Genomic DNA, 25,833 nt, shown 5'->3' on the forward strand with positions numbered 1-25,833 from the left:
AGGCCCCCCAGTTTGGATTTCATCTCATTTAATTGATTTTTAATTTTGGCCTGATTAGTCATGAAGTTTCTTGAAACCTTTATGTTTTTTTCTAGAGCTACCAGTAACTTTATATTTGTGCTTCTGAATTGGCTTTCAATTTCTGGTCTCTGACCTTGGCAGAATCATCTAGGTTTAAATTTACTTAGGTCGTGGTTGATATTCTTGACTCAGCCCACTCATACAGCCACTCTGCACTGAGCAAAATGACTAGAAAGAAAAATTCACCACAAAATAAAGAATCAGAAACAGTATTCTCTGCCACAGAGTTACAGAATTCCGATTACAAATGGTTCCTGCTTCTCCAGGGCTGGGCTTTCCTGTCCTGGAGGCTCTCACTGCTGGCCTTAGCCCCACTTCTCGAGGGGCCCCTCCCCAGTTGATTTTTTAATTTTTTTTTCTGCCTTCCTACCTTGTTAGAAGTGAAAACCCTTCTCTCTGTAGCGTTCCAGCTGTTCTCTCTTTAAATCCCAGATCAAATTCGTAGATGTTCAGGATGGTCTGAAAGTTATCTAGTTAAGTTCGTGGGGCCGGGTGACTTGGGGACCCTACTCCTCTGCCATCTTGCCCACCTCCTGAATATAGTCTTAACTAGAGGATCACTACCGCTGTTTGCCAAGCTGAGTAAAGGCCAGTGACACACATTCAATGTCTTATTTTTTTTTCCAGCCAAAAAACTAAAAAGAGAGAATTATGCACAAATCACAATGTCTGGTGGCACTAGCACCCTTTGCTCTAATGCTCCTGTTCCTGTTTGTAATTTTTTTAATAATAAATTATAACAGCATACCTTGTTCAAGTTAGAATATCCTCTTTAGCTCTATAAATCTTGGATACCACTACCAAATTAGATATGTTGAAAGGAAAATAAAAACACCACTACATAATGAGAAGATAACTTAATCTTGCAAACATAAGTTCAAGAATAGTAATTCTATAGATGATGGAAAAAAAATCTACCAGTACAATTCTCAATAACTCCTAACTTCCATTGATTTAATTTTCACTGATACTAAAAGTGCAATTTTCTTAAAAATTTATTTGGGTATGTAAGTTAAGAGACTGGCACACAAGTTCTGGAAACTCAACTGATTATTGACTATTTAAAGAAATTACTTCTTCTACATTTAGACAAGAGAAAAAGGAGCATAGTGGCTTTAACAATGGGGAAGTAGTCATTAGGATATTTTAAAAAATATTGAATATAAAATTTGTAGAAATCGAACATATATTTTAGATGGTTCTTAATTAGAACAGGACATTTGAGATATTTTGACATAGAAACGGCTCATAACAAAGTGAAATGCAGTCATTAAAAACAATACTGAAAATTATCCCCTTGGCACTTAAAAAGTAAGATTCTGAATCTCCAGCTGATTAGATCTAATGCAAAATGCATTAGTGTTTAGTGGCAGACATTTCAGAGTGCTTTTATCAAGAAGTCCAAACAAACTCAGTGGGTCATAATGTCAAATCAGTGGAATAATTCATGAATCAGCTCATCCTCTAACTTATTTTTTCTTGCCAAATAATTGGCCCTAACCCCTAGTAAGCCTATCTTAGAAATTAGAGATTTACAAAGGTGAAAACTTTGTTTTGTTGTTTCTAAAACAGCATGCTTTTGAAGTTGTTATAGAGATTTCTCATTTCTGCCCTTATTTTTGAAGATTGAGCTTTTTTAGGACATATTCTCTCACATTCATTCTCTCTCTCCCTGTGTCACCACTCCCACCCTAAATATAAATATATGAGATTTCCTCTCCTTTTTCTTGCTTAGGAAGCAAGGAAGCTAACTAAAACTAATAACTAATACTAAACTAACAAATAAATTCGCAAAGGAAGACAAAAATGCATTTTACCTATGAAAAGTGACTCTGAAGTTCAGTTGTTGTGACAATGAAATACAAGTTTCTCTTTGTGTTGATTATGTACTTGTATGGTGCAGCGGCACATATTTCAGTCAAAGATTCAGTTTTTCAATAGATTCAAATGCTATGAGTGACTTTCAGGAAGTAGAAGACTGGCCAATGAAATATATCACTACTAATGGAAAGCAATTCCAATGCTCTTAAAATTGTCAGGGAGTATCCTGAAATTCTATGTAAGTTCGAGGTGAATGTTGGATTTTGCTGTAATGGTACTATCAACTGTATGACAACATAATTCTGATTAAGTTCTCCTCGTAAAAACCAACACTAGAAGATATTTTAGAAAACAACGACAATCAAACAAAGAAATTCAAGATGCTATAATTATCTTGTTATCTGAGAATTTTTGGCCAAAAATCAAAACAATTCTCTTCTCTTGCCAGATCCCAAATTAGTTAATAGATTTTTAAAATAAATTTTTGACTGAAAAGTTTGATAAAATATTTTCAGAATTGTAAGGAACAGTAGTCAATAGAACTTCTCTGTTTTCTTTATCCACTAATTAATAATTAAGAATCAGATATATTATAGTATTGTAAGGCATCTTCAGGTAAGGAATTTGTTTTGAATTGCCTCAGAGGAGTCAGAAGGACTAGTACCTCTCTATTTCTAACAGTCTTATAAATGGCAGATAGATCCTTAGAAATCAAGTACCACAGGTATATATGTGTGTATTTCTTCTCTATCTCAAGACCTACCTCCCTGTTTTATATACAAAGAGGATTGGTGGTGTTGATACCCAGATCATATTTACATTTTCATTCAAGCTATATAGTGAGGTTATTTTCTTCTATTTTATCATAGATATTACAAAGTAACAAATATGCAACCATTTTAATGATGTAGAGATTTATCAATATTGAGAACAATAAATGGTTTGGGTTTATCCCATTGGTGTAACATATATAGTATGCCTGGTACAGAAATGCCCTAAGACTTTCACAACATACCCTTCTAGATATAGGGTATCTATTCAGTGGATGAAAGATGTATGAACCCATGGTGAATAATGGGCATGCACACCTGAAGCCTAAATGCCTATGGGTCCCATACATCATTACCTCAAGCAGGAAGATTGGAAGCCTAGGCTACAACCACTAATGATTAACAAAATTTCTATTAGCTTATTATTGAGTTACATTAATGCAATGTTTTACATCTGTTATTTCCAAAACCTCAAATAAGACCCTGTAACATGTAAGGAACTTCCAGAATTTCATTACTTTTGTTGAGAAATATATTTTTTTCATTTATTTATTGTTATGCTTATCTTTACCTTTTTTAGACTCTCACATTTTCATTACTTTTGTTGAGAAATATATTTTTTTCATTTATTTATTGTTATGCTTATCTTTACCTTTTTTAGACTCTCACATTCTAGAAAGTGTGCAGTCACCTTAGAGATTAGTTAATGCAAGTGACAAAGAAAGGATTCAAAAGATTTGGGTTGAAAGGCTGAACAATTATATTTTGATGCTGCCCATTCAGCTTGTTCAGATATAATTTATTCATGCCCTTATAATAATTGTAACCATGATTATTCACCAGACCACCGAGTATTGAATGTTATTATCCCATATAAAAATTAATTTACAGAGAAATTATTTGGATTTGCATAAATATGGTTAGTACAAATAGAATATAAGTGACACCATCTTTGAAGCATAAAAAATAAATGATATATAAGAATTAAGCTCTTTAAAAAATTAAAAAAAAAAATGGGATCCCTGGGTGGTGCAGTGGTTTGGCGCCTGCCTTTGGCCCAGGGCGCGATCCTGAAGACCCGGGATCGAATCCCACGTCGGGCTCCCGGTGCGTGGAGCCTGCTTCTCCCTCTGCCTGTGTCTCTGCGCCTCTCTCTCTCTCTGTGTGACTATCATAAATAAATAAAAATTAAAAAAAAAAGAATTAAGCTCTTTAAGAAAATGCAAAGAGAAGAAATGTGATTAGATATTTTATCTGAATATAAAACTAATACTCAATTTAAGATGGTGATATCAATCAAGTCTTATAAATTAAATCTACTCTTTAAAATAGTCCACTGAAATTGAACTTTTTTTTTCTTTTTTTTTTTTTTTTTTTTTTTTGAGAAAGGGAGAGAGAGGCAGCAGGGGAAGGGAGAGGGAGAGAGAGAGAAAATCTTAACCAGGCTCTACTCCCAGTGTAAAACCCAATACAGGGCTTGGTCTCACAACCCTGAGATAATGGCCTGAGCCAAAACCAAATTCAAGAGATGCTTAACTGACTGAGCCACCAGGCACCCCTGAATTGAACATTAAAAGCTAAGTATAAGATTCTTTATTTATTTGTTTATTTAGACTACACCATAGTCATTACCCAGAATTTAAGTTATGAGGATGAAAGATGTTAAGGTCACAACAAATCCAAAATTTTAATTCTGTTAAAGAATCCAGTTGTGGCCCTAGGTTGAGCTGTTCATGCTAAGCTCCACATCAGTGAACCAAAACTTAACTGAATTTCTTCTTGGCTCTCCCAGAAAAAGAAAGGCCTAGATCAGCCAATCAGCACCTGTGCTCAGTTCAAGCTACCTGACCCAAATCCAAGACATCCCTTTGGTTACATATAAGGAAAGAAATTCTGCTTTAACCAATTTAAATGCCCAGTATAACTTCCTAGTTTCCTCTCCCTTCAGTCTACAAAATCTATCACCATATACAGCTCTTCAGAGCTCCTTTTTATCTATTAACTTGGATGCTTCCTGTATCATGAATTATTGAATTAAGCCAGTAAGATATTTAGAATCTATTCAGTTGACTTTTGATATTTAATAGGTCCAAGCCATTATTTACATGAAAGAAAACTCATTCTAGACCCTTCCTATAATTATGTATAGACAGAAGAATGGGGAGGAAAAGAAAAAGAATGAAGCTCTCTCAAGAATTAAAATTGGAAATGATACTGGCTCTGGAGCTGGTGTGGGTAGAAGGAGTATTGGCTTTGGAATGAGACATTTATGGGTCAAAGCTGCCTCCACTTCTTCCTGAATCAGCCATGGAGAAGTAATTTAAAAACATTCAGCCACAATTTGCTTACTTTGTTTCTGAGATAAGGGGATGGATTAAAAACAGGTATATCCTTCTGTTTTTATAATTTAGAAAAAAACCATTAATTGTCATTTCAATATATGGAAAACTAAATGATTGCCTAATTATGGAAATATAGTCTGAGTCTTATAGGAAGAGCATCTTCTGAATCCAGACATCACGGATTTCCTTAATGAAAACTGAATGATAAAATCAGTTTATGATATAATATTTGAAATACATATCTCCTTTCATTTTAAAAACCATTTATCTTAATTTCGTTTGGAAGTTTTAATACTTGAGCTATTGTTAGGTTTTGAGCAGAAAAAAGAAAATCAATTGAAAACATATATCAATAATTTAAAACAAGTCAGGGCATGTGGGTGGCTTAATCCTTTGGGTGACCAATTCTTGATTTTGTCTCAGGTCATGATATCAGGGTCATGGGATCAGGTCCCTGTCGAGCTCTGGGCTCACTGGGAAGTCTGCTTGGGATTCTCTCTCCCCCTCTCCATCTGCCCCTCCTTTAGCTCTTGTATGCATGTGTGCACTCTCTTTCAAATAAATAAATAAATAAATAAATAAATAAATATCTTAACAAAATAATTTAAAACTAGCAAATGACAAGAAAAGAAAGCACACTTTTAGAATAAATTACATAAATATGAACTAAACAGTTCCCTTTAATGCAAAAGACCTCATGTAAGCTTTCTAAAATAAACACAGAGATACATCATTCAGCAGGGAGCCTGGGTTTTGTTAGGAACATATCACACTGTTAACTTATTCAGTAACATCAGGAAATGTGATGAGATGATGTCCCAAAATGACATCTCAAGTAACAATCCAAAGCAATAAAAAAATGACTGGCTTTTTTGATGATAGAAAATATATTTTATAATTATCTGATATTTATCCAAGGAAAATAAAAATAAAAAATCCCATGATGAATCTTTATGACAGACAGGGTCAGACCCAGTATTGAGAAAGAGTTTCATTACCTAAATAGCTAATTATTAATAGACTACAGCAACTTGTAATTTATGCTTTCGTTGTGATAGATCAAAAATAAGTACCATTTTGATGTTAACAAAAAACTTTTCCAAGGACAGTACAAAGGAGCATCAGTGCAGCAAATACTGGAGCATGAAAACCATTTGGTTCATAGTTTTACTTATTATAATAAAGGTTATTTTATTCATTGATTTTTATTGATTTTCTTTTATGGAATGATGAACATAACTCTGAGGAAATGATGAACACAATCCTCTTAATGAAAAATGAATGTTGGGGCAGACTGATCCTTCTGATTGACCAATGACTTTGCTAAAATGCAGGCGAAAAAAGGGCAGCTGTCTGACCACGTATTCTGAAGGATGTTATGTCCTCCTTTTCTTTTGCTGTCTGTAGTACTTCACTTAAGCTCAGGGATACATGGTGGTTAGTACGGCAAAGTCTACATCTTAGTTCAAATACACTTTCTTCATTTACTCTTAATGTGAAATCATGAATTATCAAGGAACAGGGAGATAAAAAACACAACAAATAATATTATTTTAAAAGACATTGCCCCATTTTTCAGAAAATGCAGGCTAAAGGGCACACACAATTAGAAGATGAAAGAGTCCTAGGGGTCTGATGCACAGTATAATGATTGCAGCACACCATAGTACACACTTCAAAATTCTTGAGACATTAGATATTAAATGATGTCACCACAATTAAAGGAATGATAATTATGTGACTTGATGACAATATTAGCTAATATCGTGGTACTAATCATAATGTGATATGGTACTAATAATGTGATTAAATATACAGTGTTATATGTCAGTTATACCTCAATTTAAAAAATAACATGCTATTGAAGAAGCAGGACTTGAGCAAGAAATTAAAGAAAGCATTAAAATTAAGAAATAAGTGGTGGTATTGGTGGTGATTAGGGAGAGTACTGAAGCACTAGGGTCAGATCTAAGGGAGCGTGAATGAACATCACTGACTAAAGGGACACTTTTCACAGGAATAGATATGAAGTAAGAATGGGAGTTAGGATGAAAAACGGTTGTGAGATCATGGAAAGAAAAAGGTTTGTCAACGTAATGGTAATATAAGCAAAGAGTATTTGGGGAAATTATGCTAGCATCTTTGTGAAGTATATACAGTGGAGATTGGAGGCAATCTTTTGTCTCTAGGGAAAAAAAATAAGCATAGAACTGGGTACCATTTTTGGACAGCATTGTCTCCGATGTACATGTATCATATTTTCTCCTATAAGGCTCTGGGAAAATTTCTTAAATATGTATATCTTGTGAAAAATGAATTTAGCAATACTACTAGAAGAATATTGAAAGGTAATTAACATTTCTTTAAGAAGAAAATAATATTTTACTAAAAATATTTGAGGTTGCCAATATGAAAGATCTTCATTACCTATTTAGCATTAAAATATCTAGAATGGAAATATAACGAATACAGCTATTTATTTTATAAGAACACAACCAATGTATGAAATTAAAATCTATATCATACCTATGTCTGAATGAGAACTACGCCTTAGAAAAATAGTGTGTTTTAATAAAAATGTTACTTGTATTGTCTTAAGACATGTTTTTGTCAAACTTTATTTCATATATTTTTTGTTCTTCTCAATTATATGGGACAGAAAATATTACTGCTTATAGAAGAATTCAAGTAAAATAAACAAACCAAAAATCTCTTGACCATTAGTTTTTTGGGAGAAATGCTATTATTAGGTCTATTAGTTACACTTCTTTGATACATCTATACCTGAATATACGTGAACTGTAATTTAACTTATTTAAGGAAACACATTTCCATCCATTTTATTCACTGCTGGATTCCTAATCCCTAGAAGGTGCTTAGAAGCTAATATGTCCAATGAATAAATGGATGTACAGAAACAAGTGAAGAGAGGGTCCACTGGTGATATGACACAGAAATCTCCCCAGGAATAGAGCCAATGACCAAGTGTGGGAAATCTGAGAATAATCCAGTGAATTGGAGCACTTCATGCTTTAAAGAGACGGACTTGAACATGTGAGGGGCAAGACATAACAGTAATGGGAGTGTTCAGCTTCTCAGCAAAAATAAACCCAGCTAGAAGTAGAAAGAATTTTTTTTGTAGATATTGTACCAAAAGGAAAGAAAGAAGCATGTGATAGAAATAAAGAAATCTCAAGCAGGATAAAAAAATGGAATCAACCCAAATACTATCACTTAATGACACCCTACTTCAAACTACTAAAGGACAAAGGTAAATATTTTATATAATAAAAATGTGAATAAGAATGCATTTGAAAATTAAGAAGCAAGGACCATAATTGAATATAAAACTGATAGTGATGTACATAGCTTTCAAACTGATAATAGAGCCTACACAGGACTATTACACTGAGTCAAGTAACTTTGAGACATAGACCTCTGACTCTATTGCTTCAGTAGGATATAAATGATGCAAAAACAACTGATGAGAATATATTATTGGAAATTGTTAATGCTGAGAAAAATAATATAAGAAAGTTAAAGAGATGGAAGGAGTCTTAATAATTATTACACCCAAGCTCTTTTATTTTCCCAACATAAAATTGAAACCTTGGGATTCTAAGTGACTGGATTTCATTCACATAGCTAGTTAGTGACTGAGCTGAGGCCTCATTTCATGTTGTACAATCTATTTGGCTACTTCACTGTGATGAGTCAAAATTAAACTGAAAGATATGAGGGATTTTAAAATATTTCTTCTAGTTTATTTATTTATTTATTTATTTATTTATTTATTTATTTATTTATTTATTTATGAGAGACAGAGAGAGAGGCATAGACATAGGCAGAGGGAGAAGCAGGCTCCCTGTGGGGGAGCCCCTTGCAGGACTTGATCCCAGGATCCAGGATCACGTCCTGAGCTGAAGGCAGACACTCAACTACTGAGCCACCCAGGCATCCCTGAGAGATTTTAAAATCTTAAGGAAAAAAAAAATCCCAAAACTTTATTTTCAGAGCTCAATCATGTCTTTAGTCATATCCAGGACCATGGTGTTTTATAATTGTTAATAAATTCTTTCCTATCCATATGAATTGAGGTGTCCTCCATTTTAAGATGCAGGAATAGAATACTTTCTCTCCAAGACAATACAGTGAAAGTCATTCCTAAGTAAGATGGAAAGAATTAAGGATCAAAGTGAAACATCACTTTACTACCCAAAACATACTGGTTTCAAACAAGTATTTTGATGAGATGCTTTGGAAAGCAAGCCACATCATTCTCTTTTAAGAATGTCTTTTCATGTTTTCATGGACTCACATTTCTTTCAGAATTGTTAATTAGGCATTGTGATGAAGCAAGCTGTGAGATTCAACACATTTAAAACTAAATGATGAAACCCAGAATGATTGTGCAGTGTATTTGAAACTGAGGAACACGGGAGTTACATACAAAATGTTGGAAAGTTTCATGGTACATTTCGTTGTGTGTGTGTTGTCATTCCTTAGCTACAGAAACTATAGAAACTTACTTTTGCTCTGATTTCTAAAATAATATTAAATTGACCTAATTAATTGGGTTGATTTTTTTAATAGATTTTATTTATTTATTTATTGAGAGGGAGAGGGAGAGACCTAGGCAGAGGAAAAGGGATGTGCAGACTCCCAGCTGAGCAGGGAGCCCCATGATGGCTGGATCCCAGAACCTGAGAATATGACCTAAGCCACAGGCAAATGTACCCAGGTGCCTCATTTTGGTTTATTTTAAACTTAAGTATCTCATCATTATTAAGTGGTTTTAAAGTTTATATGACTATTAAGGTAAAGTGACTACATTGTTCAGAACATATTATGAATGGGCATATTTATCCCAAAGTAATAATTTAAATAGGAACAACAGAAAAAAATCACAACCCAAATCTACTTTTGGCACCTTTTATGTAGTTTTATATTAAACTGATAGAATTTTAACATCTTCATAGGGATAAGGGAGGAAAGAAGGGAAGTTGTCTTTAGAAATGAATGAAAATGTTTATTAATTCAGACTGGAAACAGTGATATGCTTGCATGATAAGGCAAACAGTGCTTAGGCGAGTGTTGAGCTATGTTAATGTTCTCATTTAAATTAGACTCTTCCTGGGACACCTGGGTGGCTCAGTTGGTTAAGCACCTGACTCGAGTTTGGCTCAGGGCACAGTTTCAGGGTCATGAGACTGAGCTCAGATTGGGCTGATGCTGGGCCTTTCTCTTCCTTGAAGTAGGAACCTGGCTGCCTCGGAGCCCAGTGATTATTTATTTCTCAATGATGGAACAGCTGGTATAGCACAGATCATTGGAGTGAAATATTTAGGATTGGAACTTTTTACCTTGAATAAAACTTTTACCTTAGAGTCTCCTATTTCCTTGGAGATGGAGTTTGAGTTAGAAACCGATAATGTTCATTGCTGAAAATTCCATAATGCTTCCATTTAAAGGGAAGTCAAAAACCATGAAAGCTGCTATTACTTCAGTGTTATCCAGTTTTCAGAAAGAAAATGTAGTTTTCAAAAAGTGAGAAGTCAATTTATCAAATTAAATCTATAAAAAGTGAAAACCAGAATGTGCCATCTTTCTTTTTTTTTTTCCAGTTTAATAAATGACATCACAAAGATGACTTGTCACTAAACTAATAACACTTAAGGGAAATGACAGCATAATTGAGTTTTAACATTTTTAATATTGGTCAAATATAGTAGTTTTATAATGAAACATTGAATAGGTGAAAGAAAGAATTCCCTGTAAGTTGTTAACCATTGGTCAGCATGCTGTTCTGTCAAATTACATTATGTAGAAAACCCTAGGTGCTATTAGTAAGGCTTGGAGACAAGCCTTTCTCATTGAGGGCTTCTGAGGAAAGTGATCATTTGTGAATGCTTGATAAATCCTTATGGTTCTCTGTATTTCTGTTAAACTCACCTATAGTTAATGATAGAATCTTCTACCATGAGTAAATATTTGGATTACTTAAATCTAGTAGGAAGAAGTAGAGATAGGAAGAGTCGACATCTACTTTTAAGGTCTTGAAAAGATGTGCAATGTTCTCAATATTAGCAACTGCTATTCAGCTGAAATTTGAACTCTGGCTTATTTGACTCATGCTGTTGATTTACATTGTTTCTAATCATTCCATATGACTTAAAATTCTGCCTTTAAGAAATTCAGAAAATTTGCCTTACTTACTTACTTACAGACTTACATATTTAATAGACCTCCTAAGAAATTTATATCTGTATCAGTATTGAATTTTGGCTACTGCTCCAACTGAAGGAAATTTTGAAATAAACTGTTTTGAAATAAAGCAAATATATTTTCCTTAGGAGAAAAAAAAAAGATTCTCTCTCTCCCTCTGTACTTTCCCACCCTACTTGCAAGCTCACTTGCTCTCAAAATAAATAATTAAATAAAAATAAATTGTACTATCCCTGATACCGGTTTAGCTGAACATGAAGTTCATCCTCTGACCCTCTGTTCTATCAGAATAATTACAGCTTAGTTCAATACTTAATAAATGCCTGATATTTAATTTCAGTTTGTAGTTACTGAATGTTGTGCTGGAGGACTGAACACAGTCCAACATTTTGGACTAGATTACTAAAGCACAGACATTTATCAAAAACACTGTTGGTTTCCAAAAGAGGATTGCAAAGTCAAGTACTACAGCCATAGTAGTATTATACAGATTATAAATTTTTGTGCCATTTAGAAGACAAAAAAGAGCCAAAATTTTCTTTTTCTTACACATGTTCCACAAATCCCATGAATCAGAGTAAGGGAGGAAAATGGAAGCAGGTGCCACGAATAAGAGATTCTACTAGATCTTTTGTGTATTACTATTCCCACTCTGCTTTCATTTATAACATACTTTGTGATTTTCCTCTGACTCTTTGGCAGATATTCTCTCATGTTGATGTTTCCTTCCATAGGTTACATCTGAGTGTTGGAAATTCTCCTACATCTTCTACTGCTTTCCTTTCTTTCCTTAGTGATTAATATATTCCCATGCCTCTAAATGCTGTATAAATACTGGACATCCACATAATTATATATGAACAATTTACTGCAATCTCAGACTTGGCACTCTTGAACTACACACTTAATCAGACCTCCAAACTGATCCTAAATAGGGACTTGATGAGGACCCTTCCCCAAGGCACCACTCCCCAGTGTGCCACTTTGTGACTATAGGTGATGGCCAGGAGCTGGTGGTACTATTCTCCAGGCTGCTGTCAATGCTGGCAGGTCTGCCCAGCAGCTGCTGCTGCTAAACCAAGGTCACCTGGCTGTGGAACATAGCCACCCTAGAACAAGCCCACCACAGCAGGTACTCCTGTCCTGTCCTGGCCCTCCTAACATGTATGTGATTTTTTTTCAATAAATATACATGCAATACTGTAAATGTATTTTCTTTTTTTATTATTTTCATAATGTTTTTTCTCTAGCTTATTTTATTGCAAAAACACAATGTACATATAATCTACATAATATGCTAATAAGCTATTTATGTTACTGGTTAAGGTCTGGCCAACAATAGGCTCTTTACGTTTTCAGAGAGTTAAAAGTTGTATGGATTTTCAACTCTTAAGGGGTCTGTGCCTCTACCTCCCATGTTGTTCAAGGGTCAACTGCACTTGTTGCTTCTGGAGACATATGAAGGAAAACAGAATAACACGGTGAAGGTGGCAGAAAAGAAATATGGAACATATCTTGGTCTTTCATGGTAGCACTGAGCCTCTAAACTAACCAAATCTAAAGCTTTATTATCTCAGAACCTTGGTCTTTCATGGTAGCACTGAGCCTCTAAACTAACCAAATCTAAAGCTTTATTATCTCAGAACCTGACTTAAAGTGAGAAAATAAATAACCTGACTTAAAGTGACTTAGATTCTTTCTGAGAAAGCCACTTCAGATGGGTTTCCTGGTGTAACAAAATAATTTCAGCTGATTGTGGCTCATAAAACCTGATGGAGAGTAAATGTAGGACACTGCAATGACCTTGGAATTATAAAACAAGACCACTGGAATATGAATGGAAACCAGAGTAACTATAGTACCTAAGAAGGAAGTACTAAACAATTTCATAAGGATGTTATCAATGAAAATGAATGCATTTATTTTCTACCATGTTATTTTGTTAGTGATATAAATTCCAGAAAAGGAATATTTCTTACCCTAGCTTCTTGTATGTGTTTAAATTTTGAATACAGGAATAAAAATCATTTGATTAACAGTCTCACAAGAATATATCTAATAGAACAGAGATTTTCTTTAAGAAAGAAAAAAATTATTTAAGATGGTGGGATAATGCACAATAAAAATTAGTGATTTTTTATGGGAAGAACTTCCCCACTGTGTGAGAAACTATGCTAAGCCCTGGAACTGTGTTTATGAGTCACCAGCTGTAGTCCATATCTTCATGGAGCTTATGTTCAGAAAAATAGAAATATATTGGAATAAGTTTCATAAACACAAATAGAGTACAAAGGCAGACAATAATCTTAGGGTTTGAAGTTCAAGCTCTGTATTGGGCTCTGCACTGTGCATAGAGCCTATTTAAAATGATTAAATTATTATTATTTTTGATCTATAAAGAACTTATTAAACTCAACACCAAAGAAACAAACAATCCAATCATGAAATGGGCAAAAGACATGAAGAGAAATCTCACAGAGGAAGACATAGACATGGCCAACAAGCACATGAGAAAATGCTCCGCATCACTTGCCATCAGGGAAATACAAATCAAAACCACAATGAGATACCACCTCACACCAGTGAGAATGGGGAAAATTAACAAGGCAGGAAACCACAAATGTTGGAGAGGATGCAGAGAAAAGGGAACCCTCTTACACTGTTGGTGGGAATGTGAACTGGTGCAGCCACTCTGGAAAACTGTGTGGAGGTTCCTCAAAGAGTTAAAAATAGACCTGCCCTACGACCCAGCAATTGCCCTGCTGGGGATTTACCCCAAAGATACAGATGCAATGAAACGCCGGGACACCTGCACCCCAATGTCTATAGCAGCAATGTCCACAATAGCCAAATTCTGGAAGGAGCCTCGGTGTCCATCGAAAGATGAGTGGATAAAGAAGATGTGGTTTACGTATACAATGGAATATTACTCAGCCATTAGAAATGACAAATACCCACCATTTGCTTCGACGTGGATGGAACTGGAGGGTATTATGCTGAGTGAAATGAGTCAATCGGAGAAGGACAAACATTATATGTTCTCATTCATTTGGGGAATATAAATAATAGTGAAAGGGAATAGAAGGGAAGGGAGAAGAAATGTGTGGGAAATATCAGAAAGGGAGACAGAACATAAAGACTCCTAACTCTGGGAAACAAACTAGGGGTGGTGGAAGGGGAGGAGGGCGGGGGGTGGGGGTGAATGGGTGACGGGCACTGAGGGGGACACTTGACGGGATGAGCACTGGGTGTTATTCTGTATGTTGGTAAATTGAACACCAATAAAAAATAAATTTATTATTAAAAAATAAATTATTATTATTTTTTAAAGAAGGCATTTCTCTGACAGGCAGTATTTAGCTGTGAAGGGTAACCACAGTAGCCTTGTGAAGGCATGTGGCAAGTGTTTGAGATAGAGGAAAGAGTACAGGTAAAAAGCCTGGACCAGAAAAGTGCTCAGTATGTTTTAGAAAATGAAAGGATACAAATGGGCTTAAGCACAGAGGAACCAGGGGAGAACAACATGTGTTTGGAAAGGTATGAAGGGCCCTGCTCAAATATGACCTCTCAATCTCTTTTATCAGAAGTCCACTGAAAGCTTTCACAGGATTTATTCAGCAGGATGAGTTAGTCCAATTAGTCCATCTTTAGGAATATCTGTGGATGGCATGTGGAAAACAGATATGAAGGGGCCAGCAGTGAAAGCAGGAAGATATGCAAAGATGTTACTTGATGCTCTATCCAGAGGAGTGTGATGCCAGTTTTGGAGGCCTTGGAAGGATCAGTTTGGAGGCTGGATTAAGAGTGTAGTTTGAGAGTACCAAGTCTAAGTAGCCATAAATTGTCTCTATATAATTATGTGGATGTCCAGTATTTATACAGCATTTAGAGGCATGGGAATATATTAATCACTAAGGGAAGAAAGGAAAACAGTAGAAGACACAGGAGAAATTCCAACACTCAGATGTAACATATGGAAGGAAGCGTCAACATGAGAGAATATCTGCCAAAGAGTCAGAGGAAAATCACAAAGTATGTTATAAATGAAAGCAGAGTGGGAATAGTAATACACAAAAGATCTAGTAGAACCTCTTATTCGTGGTACCTGCTTCCATTTTCCTCCCTTACCCTGATTCATGGGATTTGTCACGCTGTGGAACATGGGTAAGAAAGAGAAACTTTTAGCTCTATTCTTGTCTGCACAAGGAGTGGCCTGCAGCCCTGCCCAGTTCCAGGGGCTGCTGTTAACTTTAGTGGGTCTCTCTGGATACTCAGAGGGTAGCAAATATGACTTCTGTGACAGTCGCCTTCCATTTGGTTCTGTTGAAACTGAGGTGGTAAGTGGGGCAGTTATAAATAAATGCTTGTGGCCTTAGCTGTCAACTCTTAAAATAAAACAAAACAAAATAAAACAACAATAATAAACTGCATCTAAGTAGACTAGTGTCTAGACTCATGTTGCTTAAGGGTAATCTGTATATGACCCAACATGTAGACCAATGTTGCTTAAGGAACATCTGTATGTCTTCATACACAAAATTCCAACCCTCCCCCTAAAAAAGACCGGAACTTTTAAAAGGCAGTCTTTCCTCACATTTCATTGGCCAACTTTGGATAGATTACACATTCTTTTCTAAGACAGTTATTTTGGGACTCTTGGGTGGCTCAGTCAGTTGAGCAGCTGCCTTTGGCTAGGTCATGATCCCAAGGTTCTGGGATTGAGCCCCATGTCAGGCTCCCTGCTCAGCGGGGAGCCTGCTTCTTCCTCTCCCTCTTGCCTCTGCTTATGCTCTCTCTCTCTCTCTCTGTCAAATAAATCAATAAAATATTCTAAAAAATAAGAAGTCACTTCATAAGAAATTATATGGTTTGATTGAGTTACAATAATCAAACCTTGATGGTGCTGTAAAATTATTCATTAAGCTTAATGAAAAATGTAAAGAGATTAAAAATGAACTTTTTTAGAAAGGTATATCTCCATGGATTTCAAAACACAGCTTCTTTCAACTGCTTTTTATCAAAATCCAAATACATCATACTTCTCAGCTTGTTGGGTTGAGAGCATTGCTTTGTGTTGCATGATGTCAAAACACCATGGGTAAACCAGGTAATATAATTTCAGGTTCTCTCTCTTTTTTTCTTTTACTAATTGCATAGCATTTGATGAGTCTTTAGAGTACTTTGGTGGTCTCAATTCTCTGACTTGGAAAATGAGGAGATGGCACTAATAATGTTGTAAGTATTCTTTCAAATAAACATTCTTTAAGCCTAGAGCTCAGTCTTTGTACTGAACTACAAAGTCTATTCATGGCTTCTGTATTTATATTCTTATTCCTACCCTCTTGGCTTCCAACATTAAACTAAATTAATATTTTAAAATTCTTGTGTTCATTTAGAGCCATAGATTATATGGTAACTTATTCTAACTCACTCATTTTCTAGATAAAGAAGCTGTATACAGGGATCCCTGGGTGGTGCAGCGGTTTAGCGCCTGCCTTTGGCCCAGGGCGCGATCCTGGAGACCCGGAATCGAATCCCACGTCGGGCTCCCAGTGCATGGAGCCTGCTTCTCCCTCTGCCTGTGTCTCTGCCTCTCTCTCTGTGTGTGACTATCATAAATAAATAAAAATTTAAAAAAAAAGTCTGTTTCTAAAAAAAAAAAAAAAAAGAAGCTGTATACAGAGATAAAAGAGAAATTACTTGATCAACATACAGGTACTGCACATCACTGTTTATAAATTAGGAAATATGAAAACTCCTTGGAGAACACTTCTTTACTCTTGAAACAAAATATGTTGCTCTTGTTTACTCTTTATCATGAATTGTTTTTACCATCTTGGAAAATGAATCAGTAGAAAAACATATTGCTTATTTACAAGGATACACCTCAATTAATCGACTCTCTGGAAGCTTTCTCTAATCATACAAACAGAATTCATTCTCTGTCTTATGTCTAATTTGAAGTCTTGATACATATCCTTGAAACCGAAGACTAAAGTCTATTCCTCTTTTGATTTATAAAATCATGTCAAATATTTTTGATTATGTTCCACAACCTCTTGGGTTAGGATATAAGTTGATATTAAATACTGTACTTTAGATTATTTTAGTACTTTCCAAATTTAATCATTTTGCTTTGTTTTGTTTTGAGGTAAAAACTTTTTGAAGCAGTATTTAGATGTACTATGAGGTTCAATTTTTAATCAGTAGAATAACCATCGATATTTTGATTAGTTAAAATGCACAAAAACAAAGTAACCATACTTTCACAGATTTCTAATCAGATGTAGAAGAAAATTGAAAATATAACAAGAAAAGGCATCAGCTAATTAAGCAGCCAACTATCTTGGGCATAAAGAGAAGGTGATATAGTACAGTTACCAAGGCAGGCTTTCAGGATACTTGTTGTTGTTAGAGGTAGAGAGTTATTATGCAAGCATATTATGTAAATGCAATTAGAGACTCAATAAAAGATGAATGAGTTGAGAGATGAATTTATGAAAGCCACTAATCCATTCACATTGCCAGAATTATTTGGCTTATACCTCACAACAAATTTATGAGTTAATACCACTCAGAGGAATAAAAAGGTTTGTCCAGATAATACATGATGAAACAGAAATCTGCACTTAGCTTTACCTAATACTGATGCCTAAGTAACCCGACATTGGTCCAATAAAATATTACCATAGTAAACTAAGGTAGTACTCAGAAGGAAATGGAGCCAACTTCTAGAAATAGGAAGTCATTTATAAAATACTGGTGTAGTTCATCATGGTAAACTCTCTTGGGCTTCCATGTCATCATCTAATGTGAAACTGTTACAGTTATTAGGAAAATAATAATATAGTCAAGACTAATTTGGAGAGTAAAGATTGGAAATCATTTCCTGAGATTGGAGAAAAGGTAAAGTATAGTGTCCTAAAAGTTAATCAAAGAGTGGATTTACAAAAAAGTCATTCAGAGTTGAGACAATTAAGATTGGACAGAGGGCTCAACCGAAAAATGAGTATCAGTTGAGTGATTACCAGAAGCATGGAGGTTCCTCAAGAAGTTAAAAATAGAACTAGCCCATGATACAGCAACTGTGCTCCTAGGTATTTAGCTCAAAGATATAAATGTAGTGATCGAAAGGGGCACCTGAACCCCAATAGTTATAGCAGCAAAGTCTACAAAGTCTATAGCATCGAAGTCTACAAACTACCATATTTATATTTATGTTTATATTTATAATGCAATATTACTCAGCCATCAGAAAGGATAAATACCATTTACATCAACATGGATGGAACTGGAGGGTATTACGTTGAGAAAAATAAGTCAATTAGAGAAAAACAATTGTCGTATGGTTTCACTATTATGTGGAATACAAGAAATAGTGCAGAGGATCATACGGGAAGGGAGGGAAAACTGAATGGGAAGAAATTAGAGAGGGTGATAAATCATGAGAGACTCTTTACAGAAAACAAACTGAGGGTTTCTGGAGGGGAGATAGGTGGGGGAACAGGGTTATTGGGTAATGTCATAATGATGGACATTAAGGAGGGCACACGATGTGATGAGTATTGAGTGTTATATGCAACTGATGAATAACTGAACTCTATATCTGAATGTTGGCTAATTCAATTAAAAAAAAAGATTGTGGATCATTTTCAACATAGCTGTTTAAGAAAATGATAGTTGAGACAGAAATCTATAAAATTTTATGAAATAATTGAAGAGAAAGACCACAAAGAGAACATATTATCATTTGAATGAAAGTATGTATAACCATTATATATTTGAATTAATAATTTTGGTCAGTAAAAATAAAGATTGCAAATTAACTGACTCAAGATTCATGAAAGCTGAAAGGGTTAAGGAAAACATAGGAATAGCATGCAGGTAGGAAGTGATACTTGAAGAGTAAGGGTGAACCAACCCCACTGTAAATGTGGAAGAAAACAGAAAATAATTGGTGAGAATTCAGAACAGTATAAAATTAAGAAAATTAGAAAAAATATATCTGTCAGATGAAATCAGTCTTCATGACAGACAGTATAGTCATCAAGCAAATGAAAGGAAGCAGAGGTGAGCATGTATTTTGAGTAGTCTAAGGAAGGTCTGAAGGAGTTATATCATGAAACAGTCAGGAGTGAGTCAATTCAGGGTGAGAAAAGCATCACTAAGCAGGTTAAGCAAGCTACTTGATAAATGAACTTGTCAAGTTCCTCCAAAAAGTAATTCTAAAAATTCTCTTGATTTCATTATAAACTGTTCAAATTTAACTCTATAAGAATGTGGTGCAAGAGAGTGTACTCGTAATGGTTCAGCTTCAGATAGGCAACCCTCCACAGAGAACTTAATGCAAGGATAGTTCCAAATGACAAAGAAAGCCTTTGTTCCATTTCTTCTATGGATTAAAACGTGTGACTAATGCTGGTCTTCAAGGCAATCAACAGTTTCTCTTAATATACCTGACCTCTCTTGGGTCACATTGTGCCCTTCTAGGTGCCCTACACCCCAGTCAGCTTAAACTACAAGAGGTCAGCTAATATGTTTCATCATGGCACCCTCATCATCCAAAAATCTCTTCATATCCAACTCCATCCATTAAATAGAACAATAATCTTCAAAGAACCATCTCAGACAACTCTTTTTAGTTAATGCTTTATTGATTTCTTAACCAGATATAAACTTTCATTTAAATATACACACCATTTTTTAATTTATAATTGTCATTTTAAACCCTGTGACTCTGTCTGTTCCTCTCCACCTCTGACCCCTCTCATGAGGTTCAACACCTGAACCATAAAATATCTTGATTATTTCTGAATCTTAACAACTACTTTCTGAATTATCATAATGTGACAGAATATTTCTCACTAACTTAATATTCATTCCTCCCTCATTTGTTTTCTGTCTCTCTATATATTTCATTCTATTTACTCACCTGACTTCTTAATAAGTATATTGAACATGAAAGAAAAATATCTGTGGTTTCTAATGTCTCTCTTCAACTGTTGAAATCGAATTTATTTAAATGCTCTTAGCAGCTTCTTAGTTTCTCAAAAGCTTTCAATTTATGTAACCAAGTTTCAGTCCAAAATAGCCAAAATTTAATTTATCAATACAATCTTGAGACAAATATATGCTTTCTATAAATTTGTACCTGTTAGATGAATTATCTTATATTTAAGGAATATTTAAGTAAATCCATGAAAATAGTTTATGAATGGAAATCGTGGAGATTTTCTTTCATTAACTTTGTTGCCACTTTTTAAAGATAAAAAACATTGCTACTTTACATAGAAAAATTATAATCTGAAAGCTAATGACCATGCAGCAAGATTGTCAATAAACTATCTATAGTCCATATAATACCAATAGCATTTTTAAAAATAATGAGGTCAGGAGAAAAAAAGTATTTTACGAACTTCTCAAAACAAAATATATGATTATATTTGAATGTCTGTTTTTGTAAGAACCAAGAGGAGCATATCAGAATGTGAGTTTTTAAAGATTTCATATGCTTTTGGGGCACTTAGGCAGCTCAGTTGGTTAAGCGACTGAGTCTTGATTTCTGCTCAGGTCAAGATCTCAAGGTTGTGAGAGTGAGCCCCATGTCAGGCTCTGTAGTGGGCATGGAGTCTGCCTAAGATTCTCTCTCTCCCCCTTCCTCCGCTCCTCCATATTTTTTTTTTTAATTTATGATTCCTAAAAAAAAATCTTAAAAATCTCCACCATTTTTTTTGTATTTTTAAGTTTTTATTTAAATTCCAGTAGTTAAAAAATAAATAAATAAATAAATAAATAAATTCCAGTAGTTAGCAAACAGTGTAATATTAATTTCAGGCATGCAAGTTAGTGATTCAACACTTCCATATAACAGTCAGTGCTCATCACAAGTGCACTCCTTAATCATCCTCATCTATTTAACCCATCCCATTTACCTTCTGGTAACCATCAATCTGTTCTCTGTAGTTAAGAGTCTGTTTCTTGGGTTGCCTGTCTCTCTCTTTTTCCCTTTGCTCATTTTTTTTTATTTTTTAAATTCCACATATGAATGAAATCATATATTTTGTCTTTCTCTAGCTAACTTATTTCACTTAGCATAATATTATCTAGCTCCATTCACATTGTTGCAAATGGCAAAATTTCATTTTTTTATGGTGATTAATATTCTATCATATATATATTAAATTATATATGTATATGTATTCTTTGGGTAAATACCTAGTAGTGCAATTGCTGGGTCATAAAGTAGTTCTATTTTAAACTTTTTTTAAAAAAAATTTATTTATTTATTTATTTATTTATTTATTTATTTATTTATTTATGAGACACACACACACAGATAGAGAGAGAGAGAGAGAGAGAGAGGCTGAGACATAGGCAGAGGGAGAGGAAGGCTTCATGCAGTGAGCCTGATGTGGGACTCAATCCTGAGACTACAGGATCATACCCTGAGCTGAAGGCAGATGCTTAACCACTGAACAACCCAGCCATCCCTATTTTAAACTTTTCAAGGAAACTTAAAAGAGTGGCTGCAACAGTTTGTATTCCCACCAACAGTGCAAAATGGTTTCCCCTTTCTCCTCATCCTCACCAACACCTATTGTTAGTTGTCTTGTTGAGTTTAACCATTCTGATAGGTGAGGTGATATCTCACTATGTTTTGATTTATATTTCCCTGATGATGAATGATGTCGAGCATCTTTTCATATGTCTGTTGGAAGTAAAATTTTCATTATTTGCAGATAGCATGATACTATATGTAGAACACCCCTCAAAAGAAAACCCAAAACACTTCACCAAAAAAATGCTAGAACTGATAGACAAATTCAGTAAAGTTGAAGGATACAAAATCAATGCATAGAAATATGTTGCATTTCTATACACAAATAATGAAGCAGCAGAGAGAAATTAAGGAAGTGATCTCACTTACAATTGCACCAAAAACAATAAGATATCTAAGATAACCAAAGAGATGAAAGACCTATATGCTAAAAACTATAAAACACTGATGAAAGAAATTGAAGATGACACAAAGAAATGGAAAGATATTCCATGCTCATGGATTTGAAGAGCAAATATTGTTCAAATAGCTATACTAAAAAAAAACAAAAAACAAAACAAAAAAAACAAATAGCTATACTATCCAAAGCAACCTATATCTTTAGCGTAATTCCTAACAAAATACCAATAGCATTTTTCACAGAGCTAGAACAAACAATCCTAAAATTTGTATAGAACCACAAAAGACTCTGAATACCCAGTGCAACCTTGAAAAAGAAGAGCAAAGCTGGAGGGATCACTATTCTAGACTTCAAGCTACGTTACAAAGCTATAGTGATTAAAACAGTATGATACACAAAAATAGACACGTAGATCAATAGAATACAACAGAAAACCCAGAAATAAACTCACAAGAGTATGGTCAAATAATCTTCGACAAAATGGGAAAGAATATCCAATGCGGAAAAGAGTGTCTCTTCAACAAATGGTGCCGGGAAGGCCAGACAGCAACATGCAAAAGGATGAAACTGGTCCATAATTTTTCTAAAAGTATAAAACACACATACCTTTTTTTTCCTTTTGGGAGATGTCATAAAGATATTTATATATTCAAGGTTAGAATTGTGTTATTGTATTATACCTTTTTATTATATTTGGATATGTGATACTACTTATTATCTGTGCTTGTGACAATATTTTCAATGTTTGATATTTGTCCTATTTTTTTTTAACACTGACTTGTCTGTACAGAAAGCACAATGAAAGAACAGAACATCTGTGAGGTAAATTATATTCCGTAACCACCTGAGATTCTTTGTCCTAAAGAGTATAAAATATGTGGAAGAGCGTGCCATGTTTTATGGAAGAGCTAAATTTTGATTCCTGGGGGTCTCTTTATTATCTTTTTGGGAATTCTATGAGACTTCAAATTATTATTTTACCATTTTATATCCTATCATTTTACCTTATTGGCAATGTTCAGATCTTAAGTTTGGTAGCATTCATCTTAGATATAGACATTAAGATGTGAAATTTTTTAGACCAACCTCTATGGAAAGCAAACATTTGGTATCTTCCGTTTAGTCTTCTGGTCAAAATTGAAACAACAGATGATTAATAAATCAAAAGTTGGAATTAAAGGTATCCCTCATATATTGAGACTACATTAGACAGTGAAAAATGCATCATAGTTGTATATAAATGTGGTATATGTGAAATACAATGGATTGAAGCAGAAGATTTAAATTTGGGTTTCTTTTTTTTTACCTATTTTTGCACTTTTAAAAATCAGGTTTCTTTTTTTTTTTTCATGCTGAATATTACATTCCCCAAGGCTTACTTATTTTATAACTGGAAGTTTGTATCTTCTGACCACTTTTATCCATTTTACCAAAATAAGGGTTTTTAATAAGAACTAAAAAATTTAATAAGCCAGTATTTTATAGATATCAAAGTGATATGCAATGGCATTTGTCATTATACCACATGTAGAGTCAGTAGGGGATGTGCTTAATTTTATTTAATTAAATTATTAAGTATTTGAGAAGTCTTATATTTGCAAGAATGTCTGAGAATGTTGCTAACTCAAGGATTCACTGAATGAGATTACTTGGAGTACTCAATATTAGTGCAATTTTGGGAACTCTTTTCCCTGTATATACCTATTGTAAAATCTTCCTATCTGCTCACCAAATTAACAGAATGATGCTCAAACTTGACTGACCACTAATTTCAGAATAATGATAGAAGAATACTTTCTTGTGTCAGTATCCATTGAATGATTCATTAATTCATTCAATTCTTTGTTTGATAAATGCTCAATCTGGACTAGGCACTGGAATAAACCCTAGAAAATATATAGTAATAAACAAAACCCTTAAAGATCAACAGGGAGTTTTTCACTACATGAACATTCATTCCATTGGAGGTAAAATAGGGAATGTGAATTAAGACTCAGAAGTAAGACATAGCTACCATCTGTCACCATGCAACACTATCACAATACCACTTATTATATTCCCTATATTTCTGTACATTTTATTCCTATGACTTATTCATCCCATTACTGGAAGTCTGTATCTCCCACTCCCCTTATAGATTTTGTCCATTCTCTCACTCCCTTCCCCTCTGGCAACAATCAGTATTCTCTGTATTTACAGATATGATTCTGAGTTTAATTTGTTTATTCATTTGTTTTTCTTTTATCTTTCTTTTTTAGATTCCACATGAAACTATATGATATTCATTTTTGTCTGTCTGATTTCTTTCACTTAGCATAATACCCTCCATATCTAGCCATGTTGTTTTCCTAAGGCTACAAGTACATGGTATGTACTTTTAGGTATGTAAAAGATTTTGGTTAGTAAAACAAAAAATACTCCGTCACTCATATGAATTTATATATTGATATGCCTCCAATTGGCATTCTGAGAGAACATATATGGCTTCAAGTAAGTAATTCCAAATCAGTAATTTCTGGTATACTTTAAAAGTTAATAATTCAAAGCCTGTTTTGGTAGAAAAAATGTTTTTAATATAATTTTTATTATAATGCAGTTATAGAAAAAGATAAAATGGATGGCTTTCCCACCTCCTAGCGAAAGCTAAACATGCAGTAGTGATGGTTGATTTTTATCTGAAAACTAATTAGAAGAAATCTCATCAAAATCACCCTTACTTTTTTTTTTTTTTTTCCCCAAACTCTCTGAGCTGGTAATTGCCCTTTAATCAAGTTGACAATACTAGATGCTATAAGAAAGATCAAAGTGACACATTTTTTATTTTTAATGTTACTTTTTTCTTTTAATTTTGTAATTAGACAAGCCTTATTGTTAAAAGTGATGAATTTACTCTATTTTGGGACCTAATAGAGACTGTAGAAAAAAATGTTATCATGATTTATAAATATTTTTAGTAGTTTACATGAAAAGAAAATATTTGTATTGATGTAGAATTAAATTAATATGACATATATATGTGCATGTCAAATATTAAAAAAACATTAAGTTGTAGCATATGTATAACCTCTTTTTTATTCATTTTCTTTCATTGAACATCTATTAAGTCTCATGTATCTTTTTTGATATTTTGCTTATAACAGTTAATGAGACAAAGTCATAAAACAAAGTCCTTCAGGCATACATTCTAGTGGGTTGAGAAAAATACTAAGCAAAAGAATAAATCTTACAGAGAACTAAAAGAGGGTGAAGTGGTAGAGACATGGTGGATAATGTAGTATTAAACAAGATCTCATGGACATCTTAAGAATAAAAAGAAAATGTTAGGGTCATAGAGCTATACATTCCAGGGATTTACAGCCAGAACTAAGTCATCAAAGTAGAAACTACATTGGCACACTTTAAGATGCTGTCACATGGGTAGGCAAGGCCAAGCATGTAGTTTTATGTTATTTTATTTTTTATTTTAAAATTTTATGTATTTATTAATGAGAGACACAGAGAGAGGCAGACACATAGGCAGAGGGAGAAGCAGGTTCCATGCAGGGATCCAGATGTGGGACTCCATCCTGAAACTCCAGGATCATGTCCTGAGCCAAAGTCAGACACTCAGCGGCTGAGCTACCCAAGCATCACGAA

Source organism: Canis lupus, chromosome 30, assembly GCF_048164855.1.
Source record: "Canis lupus baileyi chromosome 30, mCanLup2.hap1, whole genome shotgun sequence".
Lineage (NCBI taxonomy): Eukaryota > Metazoa > Chordata > Mammalia > Carnivora > Canidae > Canis > Canis lupus.